The sequence below is a fragment of the Chiloscyllium plagiosum genome, chromosome 30 (assembly GCF_004010195.1).
Source record: "Chiloscyllium plagiosum isolate BGI_BamShark_2017 chromosome 30, ASM401019v2, whole genome shotgun sequence".
Classification (NCBI taxonomy): Eukaryota; Metazoa; Chordata; class Chondrichthyes; order Orectolobiformes; family Hemiscylliidae; genus Chiloscyllium; species Chiloscyllium plagiosum.
The window spans coordinates 46,524,130-46,531,182 of NC_057739.1; the positions used below are offsets into that span (position 1 = coordinate 46,524,130).

At 42.6% G+C, this 7,053-nt stretch overlaps 1 long non-coding RNA gene across 5 annotated transcripts in view; it reads left to right on the forward strand.

Annotated features, from left to right (window-relative positions):
• Positions 1-679: 679 nt before the first annotated feature.
• The window catches only part of LOC122565022, a 22,522-nt gene continuing 16,148 nt past the window's right edge, over positions 680-7,053 (forward strand). Inside the window, exons 1-5 of one of the 5 annotated variants that reach the window (XR_006316057.1) lie at positions 680-908; positions 1,292-1,470; positions 1,852-1,956; positions 3,145-3,286; positions 3,987-4,051. This is a non-coding gene — a long non-coding RNA (uncharacterized LOC122565022). Of the gene's footprint in view, positions 909-1,291; positions 1,471-1,802; positions 1,957-3,144; positions 3,287-3,986; positions 4,052-7,053 lie in introns of all 5 variants that reach the window. The other 4 variants (XR_006316058.1, XR_006316059.1, XR_006316056.1 and 1 more) reach the window with 4 other exon arrangements.

A 7,053-nucleotide genomic window follows, 5' to 3' on the forward strand; every position in this document is an offset into this window, starting at 1 on the left:
CCATTCAAAAGGTATTTGGATGAGCACTTGAAATGTCATAAAATTCAAGGCTATTGGTAAGTGCTGAAAGTCAAAGGACGACAGCACAGAAAAAAACCTTTCAGTCCATCCCAGTTTGAGCCAATCAAACACAAGCACCTAATTATTTTCAGTCAAGATTAGAGTAGTGCAGGTCAGACAACATCTGAGGAGCAGGAAAATCGACTATGAAGGGCTTTTGCCCGAAACGTCGATTTTCCTGCTCCTCGGATGCTGTATTTACCAACCTAATCTTGACTCTTAATCTCCAGCATCTGCAGTACCCACTTTTGCCTAATAATTGTCATTCCGTTTTCCAGCACTTGGCCCATAGCTTTGTATGCTTTGTCATCTCAAGCGTAGATCTAAACACTTTTTAAAATACAAATGGACTGAAAGGATTCTCTGTTCACTAAATGCTTTCTGTATGGGTGAATGGGGCGTGTGTCGGCGTCTGTGTTCTAATCTGTTAACAATGAGAGCAAGTGAATGATGAATGCGAGTATGTACCCAATGCGAGTCTATATTTGTGTGCCTGCGTGCGTAAGCGTGAATGAATGTGTGCACGTTTTGAGAATTTAATCAAAAAGGGGTTAACATATCGCCATTGAATGGGAGAATTGAATAGTAAATGTATTTGCGCTTTTGCACAGTGGAGAATGCTGAGTACAAAATGCGAGCTGTGAGCTACAGATTAGCAACAGCAGGATGACTGTTTGTTACCAGAACTCGTTATCAATCCCAACAGGTAACGGAATTCCGGTTCGGATTGCCGGTCGGTTCTGATTTATAAACCAATTGTCACTGGATCCAAAGCATAAAAAGTGAGTGCGGAGCAGAACTCGGAGTAGCTCCTGTTCCGGGAACAGCCCGACGCTGAGTACTCTCCTGTAAGTATTTCAAACATTTCCAACTCGATCTCTTCAGTCGAGGCAGTTTAGTTCGTAATATGCATTGAATCCACGGAATGCCTAACACGGGCTCGTTCGGTTCTTTCAATCCTATCTCATTGCAAGAATGTGGATCGCTTTACGGTTCGAGTCCCGGAAGTTTCAGGGACTCTGGCTTCACAATCCAAGAACCGATCTCTCGAAATCGGATTCTGGATCGTAGTGTCCCTTCCTCTAAGCCAAGAGATCTGAGTTAAGTCCTGTCTGTTCCAGAGGTGTGTATTCACAACTCTGAACAGGCTGAATTCTAAAACTGTTTTGTGTTTCGGATCCAGCGGCGGAGGTTGTGGGACAGTCGTGACTCTAACCCTCAATCTTTCCAGAGTGCGCAGTGGACGGAGTCAATCCAAATGTTCGTGACCAGAGCAGATTCCCGAAGGAAGCAACATGACCCGGCCAGGTAAATACATTCCTGAAGAAGGGCTCATGCCCGAAACCTCGATTCTCCTGCTCCCTGGATGCTGCCTGACCTGCTGCGCTTTTCCAGCAACACATTTTTCAGGTAAATACACTCTAAGGGGAAACCTTTGAACAGGGCTCGGGAGGTTTAAATCTGGAACAGCGGGGTTTGTTTTGTTTCTAAAGTTGCAGTCTAAAATTAGGAAGAGGGAAACATCAAACCTTTTTAAAACTGAAAGCAAGTGCTTGAATTTCAAGCCACTGAACAAGTTGGAGCGTTATTGCGCTGATCGATTGCATCCGAATGAGCGAATCTCAACCAACAGAAAGGGCAGAGACCGAGCATTTAGACAAGTCGGGAAGCTCCGTGGGTAGGGTTTTGTTTTCCTGGTTGTTTAGGAGCCACCAAGATCACACTGCCGCTCCTTCCGATAGGACTGCACGTCTCAACAATTTCTCAAATCGTTTTAACTCTTGTTATCAGCACGAATCGGACATTATTAGAGAATGGGAAACTAGTTGGACACCAAGAACAAACAGGGAGCAAGAGAGAGAGGGAGAGCTGCAGGAAAGGACATTAGTGAATCAGGTGAGTTTTTACAATTATTATCAGAGCGACCGGGTCTCTGGGCAGTTCCCACCCTGTCGGGGGCTATTAGAGACGGACAATAAATACTGAGCTGCTAGCGAGAGATTTTTAAAACTTCACGCTTTTTTAAAACTCAAAGTTCACCCACTGCTGTTGTGGGACTCGACCCCACATCCCCAGAACAATAGGCTGCGGCTCTGCATGACTCAGCCAGGGACATTTCCGATCCACCACTGCCTGTTCATTGAAATCGCTGTGAACTTGTCACAACAGGAAAGCAGCCGGAAAAGTGCTTTCTAAAGTTAACAGAGAACGCAGGAGGCCGCATCCGAGGACAGGCGGATGCTGCCTGAATTGCTGTGCTCTTCCAGCACCACTGATCCAGAATCTGGTTCCCAGCATCTGCAGTCATTGTTTTTACCTAGAGAACGCAGGAGAATGAGTTGAAAATATTTCAGAACTGCTGCCCCCCAGCGCCAGGGACCCGGGTTCGATTCCTGCCTCAGGTGACTGTGTATGTGGAGTTTGTACATTCTCCCCGTGTCTGTGTGGGTTTCCTCCCACAGTCCAAAGATGTGCAGGTTAGATGGGTTGGCCATGCTAAATTACCCGTAGTATTCCGGGATGTGCAGACTGCATTCATTAGTCATGGGAACTACAGGATTACAGAGGTAGGGTAGGCGAGGGAGTCAACTAGGCGAAAGTGAGGACTGCAGATGCCGGAGATCAGAGTCTAGGTTAGAGTGGTGCTGGAAAAGCACAGCAGGCAGCATCCGAGGAGCAGGAAAATCGCCGTTGCAGGCAAAGCTCATTCATGACCGCTCCTGCCCGAAATGTCGATTTTCCTGCTCCTCGGATGCTGCCTGACCGGCTGTGCTTTTCCAGCAACACTCTGATCTAGGCGGGGGAGTCGTCGAGGTAGGATATGGTTGGGAGGATTGGTGCAGACTGATGGGCCATACGGCCACTTTCCGCACTCCAGGAATTCTCTGATGCTGAAAGTTTGAAGAAACTTCAAGAAATTAAAGAAAACCTCCAGATTGAACAAATTGACTTTGTTTGGAATTCCTTCAGTTAGTAACACTGCTGCCACTAATCTAACAACTAAAATGAAACAATGAATGATACAAATCCAAACAAAGACAAAATGATACAAATACTTTATTTCCAGTGTGGTTATTTTTTCAGATTTAAATATACAGAGAAAATAGTGAATACTTCAGAGCCATGATGGCATTCGCCTGTCTACATAAGTCCCGCCAGACCCGCTAAACAAGAAAAATCAATTCCCAGTCAAAATATTTTAAAGCACGACGCACTTATTGATTAGGTATTGGCTCCATATCAATAACTTCCCGCAAATTGTGTCAAAATGCGCATTTCGGGTTTTCGGCGACCAGTAACTGGTCCAATGGTGGAATTGGTCGTTCAGTGATGAAGCTAAATTTGGTTTGTGAGCAATAAGAACGAAATAAATGATGTTCAATGTGGCAGGGTGTGCTGTATATGTTTGAACTTCCTGAGCAGGGAAGCTAGAGACTGGTAGGCGGACAGCAAAAATACTTGCAGAATTGTTTGTGAACTCAACAACAGGATGTTTCCTGGGCTGGAGAGTTTCAGTTCTAAAGAGAAATTGGACAGACTGGGATTGTTTTCCTTAGAGCAGAGGAGATTGAGGGGGGACATGATTGAGATGTGTGCAGTCATGATAGGCATAGAGCAGACAGGACGGAAGTTTTTCCCTTGGTAGAGGAAGCGATGGTGGCGGTGTAAGGGGGGCAAGGGAAGGGGGAAAGTGGAATAGATTTTAGTTGAGGGGGTAGGAGATTCACAGGAGATGTGAGGTAAATAAAATTCACTGAGTGCTGGGAATCTGGAACTCACTGCCTGAAAGAGTGGCAGAGGCAGACATCATGCTCATAACATTTAAAAGGTATTTAGATATAAACTTGTGATACCGAGGCTAGATATAGGTCAAATGTTGGAAAATGGGATTAAAATAATTAGTTTGTTGTTTTTAATCAAAACAGACTCAATGGCCGATGAATTTTTCTGTGCAGTAGATCTGACTTTTCAACACATGGCCCACAGACTTGTAAGTTGCCACATTATGAAATTTGGGAACTGACTTCTCTGATTAATGTAATGTTGGGGTGAAGTTGAACCATTCAGAAAGGTCTCTGGTCTGATTTTTAAAGATCTGCACAGTAGGACCTTGCTGAGTGAGAGATTGACTGCAATTAACTGTGTGAGTTTACTCCTGAACATTAACCAATAGCATTTCCTGAAAAATCTGTGTTTGTGAATTCTGGATGAGGATCATACTTTGAGAAGAAATAATAGGCACTTTAGAAAACTGCCAATGGGCAGTTGAAATATTCCATAGAGGAAAATAATTAGTTTTTTTTTAAAACAAGACTTGAAATGAACTTTGCTACCATTTCTTCAATAAATAAAATATGAAGCTTGTTACAAATAAATTGTTTACAGCAATGAGGCATCATTGAACAGAAATTACACTTCTGAACAAAAGCCACCAAATCTATTGCATACTCATTTATTTGTATGTTTACATTAATCAGTTACATTTCAGTAGTAGTTTCACAATCAAAACGAGGGTGACCAAACAGAATGTTCCTTTGCTACATGTGAGAGAGAATGCTGCAAGCATCTGCTAGAACATATGTCCACCTGTCCCCCTCCTGCCCCACATCTTGCCCTCCAGAATGTAATCCCTCCTCACCTTCCAAATCCTAACAACTCTGAGTAAAGAAATTTCACCTCACCTCACTCCCAGCTTTTGAAGGTGTGACTCCAAGTTACTGACTTACCATCTAGTGGAATTAGAATATCCCTCACTACCCTATCAAGATTGTTCATGATATTGAATACCTCAAAAGACCACATCTTAATCTGCTCTGCTCCAATGGGAATAAGCCCAATCTCTCTAATCTTTCCTTCTATCTAAAATCCCTCATTTCTTGTATCATTCTAGTAAATCTCCTTTGAACTCTTTCCAGGGCTTTAACATCTTTCCTTCAATGAGGTGCCCATAACTGAACATATTATTCCAAATATGAGACTGACCAATGATTTGTAGAAATGCAGCATCACTTCCTTACTTTTATATTCTATATCTCTATTTATAAACCGAAGGATCCAAAATGCCTTCTGAACAACTGTTTCAACTTGCTTGGTTGCCTTCAGATAATCAAGTGAATGAACCCTGAGATCCCTCTGTTCTTGTACGGCCGCTCAAAGTTGTACCATTAGCCTTGTGTCTCTATATTTCTTCTACCAAAATATATTACCTCACATTTCTCTGCATTAAATTTGATCTGCCAATTTGGCCAACTTGTCAATGTTCTTTGGAGTCACTTGGCATCATCCTCACAGTTCACTGCACTGCCTCGGTTAATATAATCTGCAAATTTAGAGATTTTGCCCTCAACACTCCAAATCATTTATATTAATCAATTATGTAATTAAATTGTCCTAATTGGTGGAGGGATTCTAACAGGACCAAACAAGGTAAATGTAGAAAGGATATTCCTAATGACAGGACAGTCCAGAATCACAGGTCACAGTCTTAGGATACAGGGCAAACTATCTAGGGCTGAGATGAGGATAAATCTCTTCGCCCCATAATGTGACAAATTTGTGGAATTTGTAACCACAGAGTAGTTGAGACCCAAAAATTGTATAATTTCAAGAAGGAGTTGGATATAGCAATTGAAGCTAAAGGGATCAAAGGATATGGGGGAAAAAGTGGGAACAAGCTTTTGAGTTAGACAATCAACCATGATCATAAATGGCACAGCAGACTTGAAGGGCTGAATGGCCTACTGCTGCTCCTATTTTCTGTGTTTCTATAATTGACACCAGAAGACACCAATTTAAGTATGCTTGCCAAAGATACAGTGGCAAAATCAGGGGAACAAATTTTTCTCAGTGAATGATTAGGATCTGGAATGCACAACCTGGGAATGTGGCAGAGAAAGATTCAATTCTGGGATTACCTGTGGAGAAAAAGCATTTGTTGAGCTGTTGGAAAACAATTGGGGAATGGGGCTGCCTTTAAAGAGAGCATAGGTGACAATGACTCAAATGGTATTCCTGGGCACTGTAACCAGTTTGATTCTATTACATAATTTGTTTAACTTTTAATGTACTCCCTTTATAACAACATTTTGGAGGGTACTTGGATCAAATGGACTGCTGTTGTTCAGGAAGGCCATTCACCTACACCTTCTTGAGGGCTATTAGGGTGGGTAATAAATGCTGGCCCAGTCACCATTGCCCACCTCCTATGAATGGATTTTTAAAAAAAGAGGTGGCAGGAGTTCCTAGAAAATTGTGATCTGTAATCAAATGGGAAACTTCCTTATCTTGTGGATTTGTGAAATAATTTATTTTTGCAAATTACACTTTATCAAGCTGGTGAAAGAAATTCCGAGCTGGGTGTTGTAACATTGGCTCTTACAATTTCATTTTTTAAATCCTGTTCAATTTTAGCCTCCTGAAAGATCTCCATCCAGCACTCCCATCTGTTGGCAGAAGAGCTGGGAACAGTAGTAAACCATTCAGCCGTTGACTGAGTTTCAATTAGAAAGGATTGTGAACGAACTTATATCCACCTTTCCACCCAATCCCCATAAACTTTAAATCCTTTACAAAACCTGGCAGTTGTTGATCTAAATACATTTGACAACAAACATCCACAGCATCCAAAGGGTGGACAATTTCATATGTTAACAAGCCTTTGATAAAATTTCTTCAAATAGAGTCATAGAGTCATAGAGATGTATAGTATGGAAACAGACCCTTCGGTCCAACCCGTCCATGCCGACCAGATATCCCAACCCAATCTATCCCCACCTGCCAGCACCCGGCCCATATCCCTCCAAACCCTTCCTATTCATATACCCATCCAAATGCCTCTTAAATGTTGCCATTGTACCAGCCTCCACCACATCCTCTGGCAGCTCATTCCATACACGTACCACCCTCTGCATGATAAAGTTGCCCCTTAGGTCTCTTTTATATCTGTCCCCTCTCACCCTAAACCTATGCCCTCTAGTTCTGGACTCCCCAACC